The 23,459-nt window shown below is 34.3% G+C and overlaps 1 protein-coding gene across 3 annotated transcripts in view; it reads left to right on the plus strand.

Annotated features, from left to right (window-relative positions):
• The window catches only part of LOC145939600 (uncharacterized), a 405,991-nt gene that overhangs the window by 21,127 nt on the left and 361,405 nt on the right, over positions 1–23,459 (plus strand). For all 3 annotated transcript variants that reach the window (XM_083044035.1, XM_083044036.1, XM_083044040.1), the window contains exons 2-3: positions 22,685–22,910; positions 23,020–23,061. The gene's annotated coding sequence lies outside the window, so the exon portion shown is untranslated. The remainder of the gene's footprint in view (positions 1–22,684; positions 22,911–23,019; positions 23,062–23,459) is intronic.

Raw genomic sequence — 23,459 nt, forward strand, 5'->3', positions numbered from 1 at the left:
GAATTGCGGCCAATGAGAGGTGGTGAGAAAAAAAGTGGCGAGAGTTTGTACGAAAATATACGAGAGATAAAAATCCGTGTCGTGAATCACGATTTATTCGAGTCTCAATCGTGTCGATGGACAGTCCGATCACAGACGTTCCGGCCGCCAGAAAGAATAAAGCAAATACTTATTGTTAGATTCATCGTTGGCGAAGGATATCGTATTTATATGCGTAAAATCCCATCTTACATATGCATACGTGCACGATAATCTTCGACAAGCTCGAGAGATTTCTCGCTAGAGAAAAACGTTCGTCAATTTCTTCCCGATGATTTCCCTTAGTTATAGACAGCCATGAAAAAAGCGAGAAAAAGATTCACCATTTTTCGAATACGTATTACTTCTTCCTGCATTCGCGAGATGTATACTTTATTCTTTTTGTTTCTCGAATTAAGTCTCGTCGGTTAATTGCAATGAACTAACGTAATCTATAATAACAATAAGCACTGCTTCTTGATATCATATCAAATAAATGGGTGGTTATACTTTTAACGATTTTATAATGATTTACATCAAGAAATTATTTCAGTAGTTATTTCAATTATAATTATATGTAAGCTTATAAGTTTCCATCTTTCTCGCAATTATGTCGCTTAAGCAGTCTCGTTGCATTTCGCTGTTCATGTCAGGCTCCACTTGCGCACGCGTGTATACATGTGCTGTACTCGTGTGTAGATGTTCGAACTCCTTTGTGCGTAGGGTCGGCAGCAGCGAGAATCTAAAGGGAATAATGAATCCACGTAGCGTCGTCGGTTCGCTCGTGCGCTCCACGAAGGTCTTTCGCAGCCATTGAACGTGGAAGGGAGAAAAGGGAGCCCAGAGAGAAGAAGCCTTAAGCTTTTCCCCGGCAGCGAGGAAACTTCGATAATCCTCGTCGTTTACGCTCACGTAGGTGCACGGCTCGCAGGCGTCCCTTTCCTCCTCTTCCTCTTCTTCCTCCTTCTCCTTCTGCTCCTTGCCGTCGTCGTCGTCGTCGTCGTCGTCGTCGTCGTCGTCGTAATTGGGGGACAGGGCAGGGCCAGGTCGATAACGGGGCATGGAGGTTAAAACGCACGATAAAATCGCCGTTATTCGCTGAAGCTCGGAGGTTGAGACACGATCTTTTGTATCTCGTTTTGATAAAAGTGGTATTTAATTCTTTGCATTTCTCCCTCTGGTGGTTAAACACCGGTGTGATTCATAAATCCACAGCGTTTCGATCATTTGGACGGATTTGTTTTCGTATTACTCTTACGACTTTTCGCATATGTGAATAATGCATGAATAAGTTTATTATATACCGAAATGTATGATGGAAAGTGTATGTCCATAAATATTTAAGGTACTTATTCAATGCAAAAGCTGACGTTACCGCGATTTGCTATATCCAGCAGATTTCCGTTGTGAAGGAATTAAAAAAAATTTTTTTTTAATTTATGAGTGATCATTTTACTGTATGTAGGTTTGTTGGAGAATACGATAAAAATGAATATCGATTGTGATAATAGATTTTGAAAAATAATAGAATTTATATCGATATTATATTTACAGTTATAATTAAACCTTATATATATATATAATTTTTTTGTGAAACGTACATGAAAAAACTTGCGACAGAATTTTGTGTTATTTTAAGAGATATATCCCTCCGTTTTATTCTTTTTATGAATTCGAATATAAAATATAACAAAGAATTCACAAAGTTGTACTCTCCCGCTGGACCGTATTGGAGGTAGACACGATACAGTAGAGCTTTAAAATTCACCCTGGCGACTTTAGCTACGTTCCGACGAAAGTTTTATAATCCCGCTTCCCTGCGACCACGTAGGTGAACTCATGTCGTTCCGGTCGAGGTATATAACTCGAGAAAGGGGTTGCACACAGGGAAGGGGAAGGGTTAAGAGACGTTGAAGTTGTCACACGAGAAAGGATGAGGTCGGGCAAGAAAAATAAGAACAAGACGGCCACGGAGCCGAATTACAGGATGCGGAAACGAACGGTGCAGCTGAACTTGTAATCAAGGAAAAGGCAAGCGAGAGAGAAGGACTAAAGTAAAGGAATCTACTTTTGTAGATCGGTATAGCTAGGAATAAAAAAGAAAGAAGGGAAGGTAGGATTTTTTTTGAAGAGAAAGAGAGAAAAAAATATTCGCCTTTTTACATCTCTTATCTTTCTGTAAAATATCTTCATTTCTCCTCTATCTTTAATATCTTTAATCCATCAATCTTCTTTCGTATTATGAATTTTCATTTTTTAGACTTATCGATTCTTGCTTGAATTCATTTTTTTCCTCGGAACATATTAATTAAATATTTTTACATGAATATATACATGCGCAAATATAATCGTCAATATAATCGTCGATTTTTTATTATTATCCATTTAGGAGATATTATCCCTTTCTAAAAAAGACAATATTATTGACATTGTTGTCGCTTTTCCGCGATGTTGATTAGTTGTCTCGATTCGCGTTGTGCATTATATTCATAGCATCGAGCAGCTGTCATCGCGAGGATTAGCAGTTTGACAGTTTGTCCAAAATAAAAATAAATAAAATAATATGTTTTACATAATATGTTTCAATACTTTAAATTTAATTTTTTTTTTTATTTTTGATTAATATTTTTGACAGTTATCAGCTGATTTCAAAAAATATTAATTGCGGATAAAGTATTATAACATATTATTTACAAAATATTATTATTTTAATTATAATAATATGTTGTAAATAATATATGTTATAATATTATATAATAATATATATACTTATAATATGTACTTTGTCCGCGATATTTTTTTTGACAGAAATCAGCTGATAACTGTCAAAAATATTAATCAAATTTAAAGTATTAAAACATATTATTTTATTTATTTTCATTTTGGACAAACTGTCAAACTGCTAACCCTCGCGATGACAGCCTTTCGATGCTATAAATATAACGCACAACGCAAATCGAGGTAGCTAATCAACATCGCGAAAAAGAGGCAACATTACTTGCGAGAATCGATTTAACAGGTCTTTTTCAGAAAGGGACTAGAATAATCATCACAAGCGTGCGATACGCGCGTGCCATTCCTCGACTTCATGTTAAAAAGTATGATACAGAAATCAGCTGATAACTGTCAAAAAATGTTAATCGAATTTAAAGTACTATAACATATTATTTATAACATTATTATTTTAATTTTTATAACATTTTTATTTAAAAATTTAATTAGCAAATTAACGCTTTAATCAGCTGTTTCTGTAAAAAATTTCTGTAAAAAAATATTAGTCAAGTTTAAACAAACTTTATATAAAAATATTCTGTTTTATATAAAATCGAGGAATAACATGCGCGAGTGTTGTTCTAGTTATATAAAAGAGATAGAGAAAATTGTTTCGAGTGTAGAATTAGATACGGTACATCGGTTATCAAGGAAGGGCCGAGTTATACTTGTAAATCACACTTGACTAGGCACCAATCGCGTAAACTTTCCGTAAAACAGCAGGAGAGCAAATGGGAGGCTGAGTGCTGTCGGTTGGCGGGAATCGCTGAATCGAACAATTTCTCTGCGGGCGTTCGAAACGCGGAAAGTAAGCGCAGTAATCTGAGATTGCTTAAATGCTTTGTCGGCGCGCAACGATAATTGATTGCGCGGCTTCTGATTAGGGTTTCCGATCATTTGACACCGTTCTGTCTGCAATTCGCGAAAGGGTGATGCTCTGTCTCGCCTCTGAATGTCCTGTCTAGCATCTGCATTCAAGTGGACAAGTATACAATATAATACCTAGATGTGCTTCAAAATCGGCATAATTATTTTTTGTTCTTTATCTCACGAGTACATTTGTTTTTTCGATTTCTTATATAGCTTTATATAGTACGAACGCAAACATGGAATGGAAACTTTATATTTATAATTAAATTTAAAATAATAATATTAATTTTTTCGAAAGTATAATTTGTATGTCACTTCATAAAATGGAAATCAAATTCTTTTCGTAATAGTTTACAAAAATTTTCTCATATATGTAGTGCCAATTATTAATTTTTTTTATAAAAGCTATATTTTAAGATGCCAGTGACTTTAAGTAGCTACTATTATTTATATCGGAGTATACATAAAAAATAGCGATTGCCTGTAGTTTCGATAAATTTCCTCGAGATGCACATGCTCTAACATGAAAGCATATTTCTTTCGACGCGGAATGTATGCGTGCACGAGAAAATCGAGAGATATCTTCGTAATCCACACACGTCCGGAACTCGTAAGCGTTCGGAGCAAGTCGTCCAATTTTTCGGTACGGTCAAGTTGGCGAAAGGACTCCTTCAATTTCTGCTCGCTCCATCTCGCACCCTCATTGTAGGTACCCGTTTCCGAATCTACACCTTTTCTCTAAGCATCAGCAGCAACAAGAAACGCGCGCGAGCGATCGTTACCGAGCCAGAAAGTTTCGCGGATCGATCCCGCATGCGGGTTCAACTGTTCTCTCTTCCACAATCCTCTCTTCATCTCCTTTATTCTCTTTTATCCGCAATCTCTCTCATTCTTCTTTGCCGCGCTTTGTTAAGGCATATCTCCGATTCATCGTGCAGCACGATACGGACATATACTTTCACTCTCTCTTACCGAACTATCTTAGTTCCGTAGTATCATTGGCTTCGCGTAGTTTCCGTTTCCTCTCTCATCTTTTAATTGCTTTCATTCTCTCTTTCAACTGTGTCTTTACTTCGTGTCGTGCCATTTATTCTGCAAACTCTCGGTGATCACGTCATAGCGTGCTGAAAACGAGGTTTTAAATATTCCGGTAAGAATTGAATCCTAGTTCTTCTTACTTTTATTATTTTTTTAAGATTCTCTCTTTTTCCTTATTGCACGTGAATAGCGAAAAAAAATTTCGACGAGATTAATTTCAAAACATCTTGTCTATTTGGATAATAATTCCTCTTTATCCGTTTTATTTCGTCATCGTGCGAACAGGAGAAATTTATCGTCCGCTTGTTCGCCGTTACGCTGTTGTTTACTTGAAAAACACCGTGTAACGCATCGTGACCCCGTTTAGTACCAAGGAGGAGCGAAGAGAGAATGTTAAGTGCAGCGTCTTAAAATTATCTCATGTGCTGGTGTAGCAAAGTGCGCGCGTTTCGAGTTCGTACAGCGCGTTTAGAATTACAAGACTGTCACACTTCGTCATCTTATTCAAAACTGCGCTTGTCGTCGTAACGCCGGTATTGTCTCACTACCTCGACGTGTAATAGCACCGAGTTTCCATCAGAGATGACTTTCGACGCATTGTTTGACATAAAACTTTATGGCGATATTTTAGATATTATATATTTTGGCTATTGAACGAATAAATGATAATTCAGGAACACACGCGCACAAATATTTAAAAAATACTAAAATAAAATATTAAATAAATATAATTTACAAGTTTCACGATGAGAGTAATGATATTACAATTTGTATGTTTTCCGTCACGTTTTTAATGACTATTTAATATTTGTAGTAGGCAACAGTGCGGAAAATTCGATGGAATCGAGAGGCGTGAATATCCGCGCGGCTGTAAACGGTGTTAATGGTCGGAGAAATTTTCGATATTATCATCCCCGCGACCGCTCTCATGCGATTCACTGAAAATTCCCGTTGATGTTTAAAAGAATAATTTGCATCGAGAGCTAACTTAATTAAATTTATTGCCGATTTATTCTGATACATTATATATATATATATATAATTCAAGCTAAAACACATTGAACGTTATTCACCTGAACGTTACACTTGTATTTTTGTTTAATTACAGAATACTAATTTCTTAATTATTACATAGTTATGCATAAAAACACTTTTATTCATTATTCATGATTGTCATTTATTAGTAATTTTCTTGACTTTAATATTTTTATTTTTTATTTAAATCTATATAGCATTATACAAGAATTAAAAATCATAATTGATACGTAAAAGAATTAGATGACGCACAAATAACAATTCCTATTTAAGAAAAATTAAAAATTATCAATACTAAGAAATTAAATTGCTTAATAAACTAAATTGTACTAATAAATTTTAATAATTTATTAATACTACTGCAATATACGCGAAGTTTGACGTTGTGTCGGATATAATCGAAGATGATATCGTGCCGAATTAATTTTTTTTACCACTGCCATCATTACGCGCTGTGCGCAAATACCATATCCGGCGGTTTTTCGAGGGCCATTCACGAGGCAATCGTCGAATCGTTTTGCGGAACCAACCGGAATATCGCGGGGCATACGCGTTTAATCGAATCGTAAATCCATTCCTCTCCTCCGTTCGCGCGGAACAGCTCGAAAATTGCATGCAAATGCAAAAATATTCCGGCGAGAACGCGCGCGCGTACCGTGATTTCTTATCGATTCTCGAACAAGCGCTTTTCTACCTCTTTTCCTCTCCAACCCTTCGTCGTTCGCACGCTTTTCCATTTTCCAACTCTTTCAGTGTTTTCGACTACTTGTCTCCTTTTTCCCCCTTTGTCTTTTTATTGCCCCGAGATGTTATAAGACAGGATCGTGAAACAAAATTTTGATCACGTTATAGTTTATTTTTCTTTCTTCGATTGCGAACGAATTCTTTGAGATCTACGTGTGTGTGTGTGTCGATGACATATCCGGAAGTATCGGTTCGATGCGAATGTAGGTCAAACTTTACTATTGTCGGTCGGGAACTTTTCGTCGAGTTGATAGAAATAGAGGTGCGAAATATCGATTCGTGCTCGTATATGAAATTTGCTCGTGTGACGACAATCAATTTAAAAAAAATAGAAGTTGTTTAGAAATAGTTAAAAGGTTTTCAAATAAAATAAAAGCGATTCTATTTAAGATGTATTCAACTGACAATGAGTGTAACTATTTGCTTTTTGAAAGCGACAGCCAAGTATTTATCGTTCTTTAAAAAAGATGAAAGGAGAAGTATAGTGAGCAAGTTGGCATTTTGTCTTTGGCAATTGTTAGTCGTCAGCATGTCATAATTTGGCTAAAGTGGATGTAAAAATATGGCACGTGTGCTATTGCACATAGAATATATATATAATGTAATTTGGCATTGTTATATTCTTTGTTGCCAATAATTTTAATGAAATTAGCATGTGATGCAAGAAGAATGAAATAAATGTGTTGAACAAAATCTATTTTAACTTAATCCTGTTTTGTTGAAAAAATTTAATTAAAAGTTTAATTTAAAAGTCTTATAGAATTTTTAAAAAAATATTTTTTTAAAAATAGTTTTAGAATCAAAGAGCCTGGATAATAAATTATATTTACATAATATATTTAATAAAAATCATATTTAGAGCTTTTCTTGATTGATATGAAGAAAGAAAAAGCTTCTTAGTTTCAATAAATAAATTGAATTTCATGTTTCTTCTTTTTAAACAAATTAGCATGCTTTCGTCTATTATTATATATCTTGTATTAATTACTCGATCTATCGGACTGCTTCTCGACGACATATTAGAATCAGGAGTCTGTCAAGCGTGTAATGGCATGCAATTTTCGTGATTGGCAGATGGAAGCCCCGCGTAATGGCTTTTGTATTGGGCGCGATTCCTTTCTTTCTCTTTGCGTTTGGTCAGAGAGGCGTCGAGCTGGCGGTGGCAATCCTACGGGTGTGATCCGTCTATGTCCCTGGCATCGACAAGCTTTCACAAACCCGCACTATTCCTCGGAGATTTAGGAGAGACATTTCGGGAAGAGAGAGTGTGCGCGCGCGCGCGAAAAAGACGCCTGCGTGGAAAAATGTCGGTTGCGAGACACGCCGATAATGCGACGTGCGATTTGTTTCCGCCGAGCGGAATGACAGCATATCAGAAAGACTGACTTGCGATATTTTCATTGAAACGCGTAACATTTCATCGTCAACACATAACTTGCTGCTTTCAAACTGATTCAAAAAGAAAAAATATCAATTCAACATTACCTGTTAGAAGTTAGCCCCCCACTTTTAGAATTAACATATTTTCACGGTTGTGCTGAATTGTGCTAGGTTTGTGCTATATTGTGCTCGAATATTATAACCATAATATGAAAAATACGAAAGAAAATGGAAAAAAAAGAATTTTTAAGTCAGCCCCCCACTTTTCGTTTTTTTCAATTTTTGCGATTGTGCTGAATTGTGCTAAGTTGTGCTAACATTGTGCTAAAATATTATTTAAAAAAAATAATAACAAAAAAGTTAGGATAAAAAAATCATTTTGGATAATATTGAATATAATTATCATAACTTTTAATGTTATTATTTTTTTAAAATAATATTTTAGCACAATGTTAGCACAACTTAGCACAATTCAGCACAATCGCAAAAATTGAAAAAAACGAAAAGTGGAGGGCTGACCTAAAAATTCTTTTTTTTCCATTTTCTTTCGTATTTTTCATATTATGGTTATAATATTCGAGCACAATATAGCACAAACCTAGCACAATTCAGCACAACCGTGAAAATATGTTAATTCTAAAAGTGGGGGGCTAACTACTTACAGGTTTCAACATTCGTGCGTGAGAGAGTTTGTATAATGTCGAAATAACTAGTTTCATATTAAAAAGAAGATTAAGCTCACTAATTAATCGTCATCTTTTATAATAAATGATTTAAAATCACAGTTTATAATCTTCTTAATGCAATCACCATGAAAATATTTTTTCGGAACGCAATACATTAAATTACAAATAATGCTACGATATTCAAAAATTTTCGAATCTTAAAAATTTCAAAGAAGCCATTATTATTGAATTTCTCTCCCTCTCGTAATATACTATAGATATATTAAAGCAAGGAGTTTTATACCGATTTAAGATCGAAATTTAGTTTACATAAAATATGAAAGAAAAATCAGCTGATTATTACAAGAAATATTTTTGTCGACAATTTACGTTTCTCATTGTTATCGATGCTAGAAAATAAAGAATGAAAAAGAATAAAAATTAGTAATAGACTACATAACGCTGTAAGCAATGTGATTATATTCTCGCTACAACGGAGATCTAATATGCGTAAAGATAGTAGCATAACCATTATAATGGATAAATGACCTGCCGGGCAGAACAGAGTGGAGAGGTCAGTAGTTCAGAACGAATCGTATTTTCTATATTAATGCACGAACATAAACTACAGTTCGTATTAGACGCGATGTTTCTCTTAGCTGGCTTTTTCGCGAGAAACAGCTGTAACTAATGTCAGAATCGATTACCATGAACATAGATTTATGAAAATATATTTTATGAAAATATTTGTGTCGTGTAAAAAAAATATTTTTAAAAAGAATTATTTTTTCGATATACATATATTGCGTTCTTGTTTCGGAGGCAGTGCAATACAAAATATTCAAGTTATCAATACGATTTACTTTTTTTCCACATCTTTTTTATATTTATATAATTGCTTTCTAGCAATTGACCAAGTTTAATAAATTAAATTTTTTTGTTATGCTATAACATAATAGTGATATGAAAGACTATCGTTCAGCGCGTGTATATTTTGCGCAATATATATAATATTGTGATAATAAACTATACGAACAGGAATCGAATGATTCAATAGTTGAATGAGAATATAATAAACAAGAAAAATCGCATCTGTATTATTCTTTCATCATTATATTCGTGTTATTCGTGTGGCGCAGAGTTTGTTAATTCTCATCGCGTTTTTCGATCTCTCTCGATAGAATTCATCTTCAATTCTCGCTATATTTTGCTACTACGCTTCAATTTACATCCTCTTTATCGAAGAGCTAACTTTCCACCGCGTAATATTATATCCACCGACGTTGCTGGTTAAACTTTTTATACGTTTACGAGATTAAACTTTGGCCCCGTGGGTACAAAGAGTCCGCGCGAGAGCACGCGTTTCTTCTTCCTATTTTTCTCCTCTGTCTTGCCTTTTCTCTTTGTCTCTTCTTTCTCTTTCGGTGTTCTAGCGCAGTTTTCATGTAGTTGGTTAGCGGAACGAGGCGCTTACTATAAGCGTCGACCGAGAGAGTTCTCGAGACTGCATCATCGTTTGCTCTTTTTTTTTTTGCATTTCTGCAGTGTGGAATACGATGGCATATATATGTAACTGCATTCTCTTTTCAAGTTTTCTCGGTAAAATTTTCACAATGTTGCATAATTAGCATTATCCATAGTCTAATTTCGTATTCTTCTAATTATATATATAATTATTATTTTTTTCCACAATGTACGTAATATTTAGATCGAACAAAAACGAGTTTTAGCTGAAATATTGGAGTTTAACATCTCTCATTGTCAAATACATCGAATATTGAGTAACGATAATTTTCTTTAACAATTTACATAATTAATCGGAAAAAATTTGATATATAATAAATTACCATTTCATTAAAAGTATCGGAGAAGTGTGTAATTCATTTATATTTATATTTTATTGATTTAAAGTAAGTTTGAATGAGACATTCTGATTTATTGCATTGCATTTCTCATAATCTGGTCACAAATAATTTGTTTATGAAAATGTAATTAGTAAAAATAGAAATAATAGATGAATCAAAATTTGTTCAAATATAGCAATGACATTTTGAAGATGGACTTGTTCATCTTTTTATCGATACGATTACGATGTCGGAATATCGGGTAACTCGCATAGGTAACTTGAGTTTCGTTTAAATTCACCCTCGGTGAAACCGCCGGTCACAGGTTCCGAGAGTCCCTGAGGAGAGAAAAACGAGCGAAGGAGAGGGCCCCGGTTCTTAACCTAATTCCGGAGATAAATGCTAAGTAGAGGCGGAGATTTCTGAGATACGAGGATCCGACTCGGCGACGCTTTAGGGTGAGGGCGACGTCGTTTCTCTTAAATTTCACGCTCGTTGCCCTGCGCACATACTTCTTGATACACATGTGTAAGGAAACGGACGTGTGTATATATATTATATATACACACACATATAAGTGTACTTTTTTTCCAACAGTTTATTCTAATTAACGTAAGTTTCGCGAATGAAGAAAATTAACAGTTCTTTTTGGAAATTATTGCGTGTCGTTTTCTTTTATTATTTATGGATATATGATACTAATCATATGACGATTTTTCTAAATTATACTTGTGCAGATTATTGCAATAAATTTGTTAAATAAAAATTGCATTAAAATATGCATTTACATTTTAACTTATAGCAATATATATAACTGTTGGTTTTTAGAGTGCACTTTGGTCTCTTTCATTAATTAACGTTTTACATTTTTCCGCGTGTTGGTTAGTGGTTTGTACTTCACCAGCGATACGCGGAAGCTTATTGTTTCTCCTGCATTGCTCAATTGTCCAATAGTTTGCGGTACAAGGGTGCATAGGTGATGAGAGCAATGGCAGTGTAACACAAACGGAGTATTATATAAATGTTGCACGTGCTACGGTTCGATCCTATACACAATACATATGCATATGCACGTCGTTCTGTATTATTCCAACAAAAGCGCAGTGCCACTGCATTTATCTGACTGACTGTGAGTGCAAATTTAATTGTGGTCGTCGTGGTGCGCCGATATATTCTTCTATCGTTTTGAACATTATAAGAAAGATTATATAACACGATTATAAGAAAGATTATATAACAAATTATCTAAATCAGTTGAATAAATTGATTATTTCGACGAATAAATAAATAGACATTTTGACGAATTATCGAAGCTTTTAAATATACATACACATTATGAAATATTTTGATATAAAAATGTAACAATATATAAGAAAATAGAAAATCGTAAAAATAATTGTTATATACAGGATGTTCGTTATAAATTTTGCTACTGAAATTAGCAATTATAGATGTCTCTAGTTTAGATATACGTCATTGTTAAATATGTGTGTATAAATTAAAAGAATAGGAAAAATTATGTGTAACAAAAAAATTTCTTTTTTGATGTTCTCCCATTGCATAATTAATATGTCGAATTAACATAATATAATATAGCTCAAACTATTAAGACTTAGCATTAAGTCTTCTTTCTACCAACCAGCTATGTACACGGACTTATCGGCGGTGCTATTTATACAACTGTGTTGGTATAGATTTTTTTTAATAAAGCGAAAGAAAAATTTTAATTTTCTCTGATGGTCGGGGGAATTCATAAGTTCCTTTGCAAGATATATTTTGTCTGTTTATTAATATTTTTTTCACGTTATTATAAAAGCGGATAGGCTTCATTCTAACTGAATTTTCTAAATGTGGGCTGTATGAATTTATATTTCCGAGACACCATTAAAACATATTACAAATATACAGCGGGATACGCGACATTGTCGCGTGACCTCCCGTTTAGATATTTTTTTTTTTTTGCGCGAGAACCAAAGAAGCGTTTTCTCGCATTTGCATAATAGCTAAGAATTTGCATAATGGGAAAGAATGTATAATGCGAAGTTATACGAGCATGTGTGCACTAGTGCTCGTATTACCGTTGTCCCGTAGGACACAGGACAGTCTGCGATGTTAATGAAACTAACCGAAGAAGATTTTGCTTGAATTACATTCCAGTCGAAACGTAAACGTTCGCATGTTCGCTATAATCATTACACGCGACTGCAATCGATTTTCGTATACTCTGATAATTCAACTAGAATTTCATTCAAGTTTTATTGAACTATCGATTTATCTAATATCTAATTAGTTATCGATGTTTCCGCAGATACTCGACTGCGAAATCTGTTAGCGTTCTCTTATTTGCTTAATACTCATGTTACATTAATAGCTTAAGCCGATCACCGGATTATGTGTTATATATAATAAGCAAAATATTATTTTTGTTTATCATTAATATATCTAGTATTTCGTTTCTCACATTTGAACTCTGATTAATTTAATTAATAAATTAATTTTTTATTTATTTTTCATAAAACATTTATATTTTGTCAGATGTCGGGCAAGTTTTACATATTTCAAAGTATGCACGAAACTAACATATAAATGATTCATCTCTGAGATTAAAGAATTATAATTGAGGTCAAAATTTCGTCGTTATTGCAAGCTATTTGGAATAAGCGGGAGAAATTGCGAAAAGAGGAAGTAATAAATATCGATCCATGCGCTGTTCGATTGCTGATTGCGCGCATATTTAGCTCAGTCGAGGCAATGCATAACAACGGCAAAGTAAACACGAGTTCGGTATTCTAATCTATCTACCCCATCGGCGAATTGTTGGCTCATGCAGAGATCAATGTTTCTTCGGAGATGTTATTTGGGCGTCACCGGAAACTACGCCCGGAAATGTCGGTGCTGTTGAATAGTGGTCGTGTTTTGGCCCACCCTGTACGTGTCGGTCGGTTGTGTAGGTGTTTTGCACGTTAACACGTATATAAACACGCGTACACACATACGCGCGTTCGCTCGCCATACACACACATACGAACAGATATCTCCTCCTGCCTCTTCCTTTCCTATGCGCCGCCGCCTTGAGTTGGTACAGGATTTAAGGAAGGAAGGTACTATATTTGGCTAGAGCAGGTACCGCCCATCTCGTTTATGCTCCCTGCCTGACTCAGCAAGGTCGTAAAAGGCCTTCTTATTCGCAGAAACGATTTCTCGCAGAGGATCTTGTTTGCTGCCAATATCATTCCTACGAAATTCTACTTGCCTCTGACTCTTTCTCTCTCTTTCTCTCTCGCTCGCTCTCTCTTTCTTTCGGATTGTAGATTCTTTTTAAAACGCGACGTACAGTGGGTATAATTTTTAAACTGCAACGAGCATTTTCATGTTTCTATTAGAGATGTATCGTTTTTATTAAAAATAGATTTTCATATATTTGCATCACTGTTTTTTACTTCTACGAAAAAACATTCGCAAATAAAAATAAATTCCAATTTAATGGTAGCATATATTATGGCATTAAAAAAAAATAGAGATATGTAAAATGTTATATCTCTCATGCGCTTGTTGATTTAAAATCATAACAATTGTTTCTCATTCGGTGTTAAGCAAATTGATTCCCCGAATGACGTCAACAAACGAAGCTGTTTGTTTCCCTCTAAATATTCGCTTGGACAAACTCATTTTTTTTTATAAATTAATATCTCGGTTTGTAAATTCCTCTTTTGCCACATTAGCGTGGTGCGCGTCGAATCTCTCGATGAGTTTGCAAACTGCAGCACCGTGCGATCTTCTACAGCTGGCAACAGTCGGTTACCTATCGCAAAAACGTAAAGCACGAGCCGACGTACTTTAATGTAATCCCGCGTGACGGAGAAAAAATAATATTATTCTAGTCCTGGCTCTCTAAAGTTGTCGGACGCCATGGGAAAGTTGCCACGCGCCGGTGACAAAGTTACTTTTGCATTACCCTTTGTCCGCCAAGTAGAGTTCCTGTCTAAGGCGTAAGTAGATTCTCCGATAAGGGAGCCGCACTTCTTTCGAAAATCTTTCGGTCGGCGAGCGCCAGCACCATTGAAGGCAGTCTTTGTATTCGTTGTTTGTATTCGTTTGTGCGCGGACTTTTAGTCTTTCTTTCTCTTTTTAAATTTGCAGTCGGAAAATTTTTAACTTCATCTTGTCGTGTGACTAAAATTGAGACAAATTGTAAAATTGTGATACGATTCCAAGTTATTAAAGATTAAATTCAAATTAAATTCGGTAAAAGCGCTTGTAATACGTCAATATAGAAAGGGGAATAGTTTGCCGGTGCTCGCAAGCCACCGGTAGGCTAAGCCAGAAGAGTTGATATTAATTGGACCGTCTTGACAACTTTCATTCATCCCCTAACAAGCTACATTCGTCCCAACCCGTATTACCTCGCCCGCTTGCTGTAGACGCGGCTTTAGCTCCCATGTTTCAAGAGCGATTGCGTATTGGAGCTTACTCCGAAAGCTCGTTCCAATTCGTGAGCAAAGTACTTATAGCCTTTACGATGGAGAATAGTCCGCTTAATAATTTTTGTTGTATATATCTGTAATCTATGTTTCTTCATAATACTTATATGTATTTTTTGTAATAATTATATATACATATAGAGATTAGAACGAGTAATTTTATTTAAATATATATACTTGCATAAATTTAACTTTATTTTTTTATTTTCTTATTTCGCTTATTTTATCTTCGCCAATAGCAGTCTTTTTTTCTCGTTTTAATTACGCAGATTTTTTATATTCTTTAAAATTTTTATATTTTATTAATATTAATATGAAAATTATTATTTAGATAATTGTGCAAGATTTTTATATCAATGTTATTTTTCTAAGAAACATAGATTTTGTAACTTTTGAGAGTTAGTTAACACGACTTTATAACTCGGTATAGTTATATGCGCGCATATTTGTATAAATGTAAATTTATTGTAAATTTACTGATTCTCCATCGTAGCGTAGAGACGATTTGGTGCACTGCATCCCTCATTAACTCGACTGCATATAACAATGAATTTAACCGTCAACGAAACGCATTCACAACGGAGACAGGCACTGTCAGCGCATGCGACTGGCGCTGAAGCATCGGAGAATTCCATATGCAGGTTTGTTATACCGTGGTTTAACTTGTGTTATTACTGCCCCAACAAGTCAAACAATGGGGAGAGCGCACCGCCGCTCCTTCCTGAAGTTCGTGATAGGTACGCTGTTCCATAAGCCAGCTCCCGAAACCAGGAACGCCGGGGCTATCGCAGGGAAATTGGAGAGAATTCGGTGGAAAATTCGTGTCTGCGGTCTGGCTCTTACACATACCACATTTCCGAGCCTCCCAATCATCGCCTCCTTCCCGCTTTCGTCCGCTCGCTCGCGATTTCCCGCGCGTCTAATTATATTACGTGCCAGTAACGAATGTTTGCCTCGCGTGATTTCGTTCCTGCTGCGCTTTTTTCCCTTTCGTCGATCTCACTCTGATCTTCCGAATAACGAACGTGCACAAGCATTACGTATAAGCGCCGCATTCGTACAATTTATTAAATTTAACAGTGATCAATTTCTTTGGAAATTTGGGCGATATAGTAATATCCACTGGCGGATCGGGGGGGGGGGGTTAACCCCCCCCCCCCCTGCAAATTAAAAGAAACAGTTTTGCTGAATTTGTTTAAAAAATATAAATAAAGAAAAACAAACATTAAAGAACTATCGACGTCAGGATCCGCTAGTGTATATACATATATAAGTATAAGATACACTGTAAATTATATTCATTACGCATTCAAGGAGTTAAGTGTAGATTAAGTCAGACATAGGACGAAATGATTAGATAATTTTGTTGTACGAAAATAATTAGGCGAAATTCTTTGTATCTATATAATATATATTATATAGATATAATATATATTATATAGATATAATATATATTATATATATTATATAGATATAAAGAATTTCACCTAATTATTTTCGTGCAATGAAATTATCTCATCATTTCGTCCTATGTCTGACTTAATCTACACTTAACTCCTTGAATGCGTAATGAGTATAATTTACAGTGTATTTTATACTTATATATATATAATATAGATATAAAGAATTTCGCCTAATTATTTTCGTGCATGAAATTATCTCATCATTTCATCCTATGTCTGACTTAAAAAAAATAAAGAAAAACAAACATTAAAGAGCTATCGACGTCGTTGATTCTGGAATAGAAGCTAATCATGAAACTAAAAATATTAAATAAAATAATTTTGCAACCCCCCCCCCCCCCTATTATCGAGGTCCAGGATCCGCTAGTAGTAATATCTATATAGTAATTTAGTGTGTTTAATTTTTATGTTGTTGATAGGAGAAACTAGTTTTTTATATAAATTATCAGCGTAAATTTAACCCATTATACTTATAAAAAATATATTAAAAATAATATAAATTAATATTAAAATATATTAAAAATATATAATTGTAGAAAATTATAAAAAATTAGAAATGTATATGTGTGTGGTCGATATATTGGGTTAAAACCAAATACATCTGCATCGGTTTTGGATATAGTATCTTGTTGGAGCGTAAGAAGCACGTAGCCGAAATTTGATAATAATCAATAGCGGAAAACAATATCTTTCTATAAATAACGACAAAGCGAATATGGTTGGTCAATGTTACCAGTTACATCCCGGTAACGATGTAATCGAGATGGGTACGATCGCGAATATGTAAGATAATACACTAAAATTTCGTTCTATTAATAACAAGATGTACCGTATTTTAACGATTTCTATTATATCGTTTTATGTGCACAGACAGACACGCCTTTCGTAAAATTACCTTTTTTTATTACATTCCTATTTTCGTTATTTTCACGTCGATCTACCCTCCGACTCCGAGCTTTTGTCTGTCTTTGCTCGACTTGACGTTTCGTTTCCTCCACGTTAAGGGTTGCTCTCGGCGTGTCTTTTTTTTCAGTTACGCGAAGAAAGAAGCCGCGATGGCAATATAACACAAAGATTCATCTCGTTCTAGATAGAAGCCTACCGTAACAATCACGCTGATGGAACTACATGTGCGTGCGTGCGAGGGTGAATTTTGTCTCTTAGTGATAGAATCGATCAAACCAAGTTTGTATCGAGTAGAATAGAAAGACCTTTTTCGATTACTGTCAGTGGTAATGACGATTGATAAAATAAAGTCTATTTGTGTGTTTTGCATGAAAATAAAGGAAAATTAAATATTGGATAAATATGGAATAAATGGAGTAAATAGGGAAATCAGAAAAATATTAAGGATAGTATTAAATAAAAATGCTAATTGAAACTTCTCTAATTAATTATTGGCTTGCTAAATAAATCTTTTTTTTTTTTTTTTTCGAAAAGAAGACCATAAAGCAGCGTTCTCTCGTTATATATGTGGACGGAAATTTACCGATTTTATCGATTTAATTTAAAGTTTCTTTGAGATGATCGAACTCTTTTTCTCGCGCGCGGTCCATTGCATGGAAGCATATTTTATGAAGATTAAATAACTTTGTATGTACGAAGTATTGATTTATTTTTCATAGATTTTTTTTTTTTCATGAAAAGCAATATTAAAAGAAGCGTGGAAAATTTGAGAAATTAGAAATTCTTCTACTGGCTTTGTGTATCCTGAGCCAAATAACATGCTCGAAGATAATCAATTCTCTTTGTGACCCCATTCTTCTTCGAATTTCATCAATTTTCGTCAACTGATAATTCTCGAAAAGCATCTGCGTCGCGTTCGGTCAAGTCGGCGAGGGTTATGTGACCGAGGTACTTCGTCTTGCGATAGTTTCCGTAGTTTGTGCAACATCGGAGCCGTGCGCGGAACATTAATATTCCTGTCACGTGGCCCTTTCAAAAAGCCCAACTCAAGCGCACTGTTCTGCTCGTTGCTGTCGGTACTAATGGTGAGTCGATATTAGACGAAGCCGTATCCGGAATCTCATCGTGGCGTTTCGTCCCTCAATTCGAATTCCACGAAATCCTTTCGACTCAGCCAATACGCTCTTTTTCTATCGACCTCGCGCTTCATGTCTGTGTCTCAAAGGAACACGTATAAATATATAGATTCCTGAAAAGTTCTTAACATCGACAGGAAGAATTGCGGGGATTAGAGAAAGAGAGAGTTTAGGTATTGCCTGAACTTCTACTGGAACGCCACTGTAGCTCCCGCGAATATTTTCCGCGAGTTCTTTTCTTTTTGTTCTTTCTTCGTCCGTCCATATATATGTGTGTGTATTCTATTCTTTCTTTTGGAAAAACGAACTTAAGCGGCTGTTCGAATGGTAGTTGCCGTTTGTCTGGTATTAAAAAGACGATACTACTCTTTGACGTTATGGTCTGACCTCACAGCTGACTTTACTACTGCGACACTTGAAAACTTCGTCTGTTCGAATTTTGAATGTATTTTTTTTTGCGCGTATTTTATGCATGGAATATTTACATCATTTCATTAGGATTTGATGCAATTATGTCGTTATGCTTGACAATAAAAAATAACTTTGCAATTAATAATTTTTTTTTCTTAATCGAAATTAGATTGTAATTTTGCCGATAAACGGCTATATACGACTAAACGGATAGTTGAAATAACAATGGGCTCTGTGTGTGTAAAGATATCTGCACGTGTAAAGAAGTGAAAGCATTTAATGTTAATCTTGTTTATGACGTGTTTTACTATCGATCGTTTTCGCGCTTGATGTGCATCGTGCGCAGACAGAAAGTGCTATACGTATATATCTGTATGATGTGAACTGCACAGTTTATAGGATGGGTAGATTTACTAGCTTCGACATATCAGTATTGCAAGTAGTAATTTTTATAACCTGAGACGTACATGTCGATATTACCATTCCGCTAATATCGAGATATAACTTCTATGCTTGCCTCTATAACTACATACATCCGTTTGCTTATGATGGTTGCATTCACGCGTGTTGAAAGCAATTTGATATTTTTACACGTTTTATTTACGGGAGCTCTATGAACATATGTTTTAATAACTTTGTTTTTTTTTCATTCAACGAAACAAAAAATATTTTATAATACATATTGATTCAAAGAGATGTATTTAATACATTTTTCACGAGACAATTCTTTTGTCAAAATATATGCAATTAATTTTATAGCTTTCTCACAAAAAGCGCAGCTTGAAATCGCTCCCTCTAATCACGCGTTATTACGATTTAAAGCCGCTCGTAGATGTCTCCTTCAATTTGCTGCAATTGTCGAACAATCGCATTTCGCGCGCGCGTTGCTCGCACGTGTCATTGACAGTACGTCGAAAGGCGGTGATAGAGAAGTGGACGCCAACGGAAGGAAAATCGCGTGCGATTCATTAAAGTCCTTCTAGCCGACGCGCGCTGTTTTATTATATGCTGAACGTTGATTTAGGGATTCGCGACGGGATACGGACCGGCCGCGGTGCATTGTCTCGCCGTTCGCCCCATGCTGGGCATTGTTATCCCCCTTCTCACATTGTCCAACGTATCGACCTTTTCTCCCTCTCCCTCCCTCCCTCCCTCCCTCCCTCTCTCTCTCTCTCTCTCTCTCTCTCTCTCTCTCTTTTTCTCTCTTCCTGTTTCCCTTTTACCCTTTTGACTCTTGTCTATCACCGGACACGCGTGCACTCATGTTACGCAATGAGCGAGCCAAGAACGTTTTCCATGAATTAATTGTCTGCCACGCAAACCGTGAATTTTCCGACGCGGTTTTAGTTCAACTAATTAATTAAATTATTCTTGAATATTCCAAGATCACATTTACGCGTAATTCCAAATATTTCAAGCATTATTAATTAAACAATACCGGATGACATAATTTTAATATGCGATCGATATGGAAGACTTTATTATGAAGATTCTATTAATATTTCATGAAGACTGCAGGATGTTAATGAAATATACTTTTTGTCTTTATCCGATATTTCAATTGTATTTTATCCATACTCATTTTTTGCCTAGAGCGAATTTCACAATTTTACGTAGAAAATAATTGAGAATCAGAATTTAAAAAAAACCTTTTATTTCCTTTTTTTTTTACTTTGTTCTAGTATAAATAATTTATACGTTTTTTTAGCAACTAGAATAATAATCCCAAGCGGGCGCTACGCGCATTAATTATATATATCTAAACTTATTGTTTATGAGATATTCGACACACACATATGTATATACGTTTCTATGTATATGTATATATGTATATATTTCTTGATAGAAATCAGCTGATAACTGTCAAAAATATTAATCGAGTTTAAAGTATTACAACATATTATTTAAAACTAATATTATTATTTTATTTAATTTTATTTTGAACAAACTGTCAAACTGCTAATCCTCGCGATGACAGCCTCTCGATGCTACGAATATAACACACAACGCGAATCTTGACAGCCAATGAGCATCGCGGAAAAGCGACAACAATATAAACTTTGATATATGCGAGTATTGATTTTACACATCTTTTTTAGAAAAGGAAAGGATTCAGCCTTTTTGTCGCGCAATTACTCTGCCATGAGCATAAAATAATAAATACGAGTCAAAAATAATAAAAAAATAACACGCACTTTATATATCGTAATTTTATTATGCGCAAAGAATGTAGATAGATTAAGTAGTACGAGTCAACAATTTCTCACTACGGTTAGCCTTTTCGTCGCGCAATCACTTAATTAATAACATAAAATTATTAATGCCAATCAAAAACAATAAAAAATTATACGCACTTTATATATCGTAAATTTATTATGCGCAAAGTAAGAATTTAGATAGATTAAGTAGTACGAGTCAACAATTTCTTATTATATTCAGTCTTTTCGTCGCGCAATTACTTCATTATTAACATAAAATCATTAATGCCAATCAAAAACAATAAAAAATTATACGAACTTTATAAATCGTATAATTTTATTATGCGCAAAGTAAGAGAATTTAGATAGATTCAGTAGTACGAGTCAACAATTTCTCACTACGTTTAGCCTTTTCGTCGCGCAATCATTTCATCATTAACATAAAATCATAAATGCGAGTCAAAAACAATAAAAAATAACACGCACTTTATACATCATAATTTTATTATGCGCAAAGTAAGAATGTAGATAGATTAAGTAGTACGAGTCAACAATTTCTCACTACGGTTAGCCTTTTCGTTGCGCAATCACTTAATCATTAACATAAAATCATAAATGCGAGTCAAAAACAATAAAAAATAACACGCACTTTATATATCACTAGACAACACAAGCGCGCGCGCTATTTTATTCAAAGATTTTATTTAATTTTATTTAATTTTATTTTAAACAACTGTCAAAACTGTTAACCTTCGCGATGACAGCCGCTCGATTAATATTTTTTCACAGAAATCTGCTGATTAAAGCGTTAATTTGCTAATTATATTTTAAAATAATACTATGGTAAAAAATTAAAATAGTTATATGTTGTAAATAATATGTTATAATACCTTATTCTCAATTAATATTTTTTGACAGAAATCAGCTGATAACTGTCAAAAATATTAATCGTGTTTAAAGTATTATAACATATTATTTAAAACATTATTTTAATTTTTATAACATATTATTTTAAAAATTAATTAGCAAATTAACGCTTTAATCAGCTGATTTTTATCAAGAAATATTAATAAAGCGAAAATTTGCTAATTAAATTCTAGCTTACATATTTATATTTATATTGTGTATGTTATAATTTGCTAATTAAATTTTAAAATAATAATATGGTAAAAGTTATAAAATAGTAATATGTTGCAAATAATATGTTATAATATCTTATTCTCGATTAATATTTTTTCTTTCCAAAGCTATATCTTTTCGAACGAATCTCCTTCGAGTTTTAATTAATTAATATTATTAATATTAAGTCATGTATATAGTATCGCGCGCGCGCTATTAGAGTGAAGTTGCCGATGTTTGTAGCCTCGGCCATTACCGAAACGCCGCGAGTATCAGGCAGTTCGAGCTTCGTCCCGCTTTGATTAATTAGTAAGTATAATCGTTAGAAACGATTTCTAACCTTTGTATTGTAATATGTATCAATCGCATATCATAATTTCAACGTTAATATGTAGGCGTAATTGTTCGAAACGCATATTTCGCGAAAAATTCGATGCAAAATCTCTTGCCAACATAACCCAACTTAATCTGTTGTCGTGCGCGCGAATGTGTTGCGATCCGTGGATATATTTATCGTTAATTCTAGTTTACATATTTATATTGTGTATGTTATAATGCGAAATAATAAGATTATTCTAATATGTATGTATTTTATTTGTTACAGGTAGCATTGCGATATACAGTGCGATTCACGCGTCGTGTCGGGAGTGCCGTGTAAAGTGTCGCGCGTCGGGAGTGCCGTGTAAAGTTTCGGGCAAATAATTATTCGTATTAAAGTATCGGACAATCGTAATTATTCGTGTTTTCGCAAATGTCGTGAGTGCTACGGAGGACCAAGAGAGGAGGAGGAGGCCCAGGGAGGCATCGGGCGACAGCGGGCCATCTGTGAGGTATGCAAAATAAAAACATTTTTTCTAAACTGCATTTTTTTAAAGCTGTTTATGAGATATTCGACACACACATATATGTATATACATAATTTCAATATTTTGTTTTCAGATCAATGTGTGCTGTACTACAACTCAGCTATTGCACGTATCGGTGAGTGAGAAATTGTTCATTTATAACATTTTAATAGCGCTAATGAGGGTGTATATTATTATATACATATATACGATATGTTGAAAATATTAAAATATTAATATATTTTAAATGTGTTATAATATCTTATTCGCGATTAATATTTTTTGGCAAAAATCAGCTGATAATTGTCAAAAATATTAATCGAATTTAATATATTATAACATCCATTTCTAAAAAAGCATGCTAAGTTATTGCATCTTTTTCGCGATACTGATTGACTGTTTCGATTTGCATTGTGCGTTATATTCATAGCATCGAGAGGCTATTATCGCTAGAGTTAGTAGTTTAACAGTTTGTTCAAAATAAAATAAAATAAAATAATATGTTTTAAATAATATGTTATAATACTTTGTCCG

Source organism: Prenolepis imparis, unplaced genomic scaffold (assembly GCF_030444845.1).
Source record: "Prenolepis imparis isolate NDT839.2.m4 unplaced genomic scaffold, iyPreImpa1.0 SCAF_8, whole genome shotgun sequence".
Taxonomy (NCBI): domain Eukaryota; kingdom Metazoa; phylum Arthropoda; class Insecta; order Hymenoptera; family Formicidae; genus Prenolepis; species Prenolepis imparis.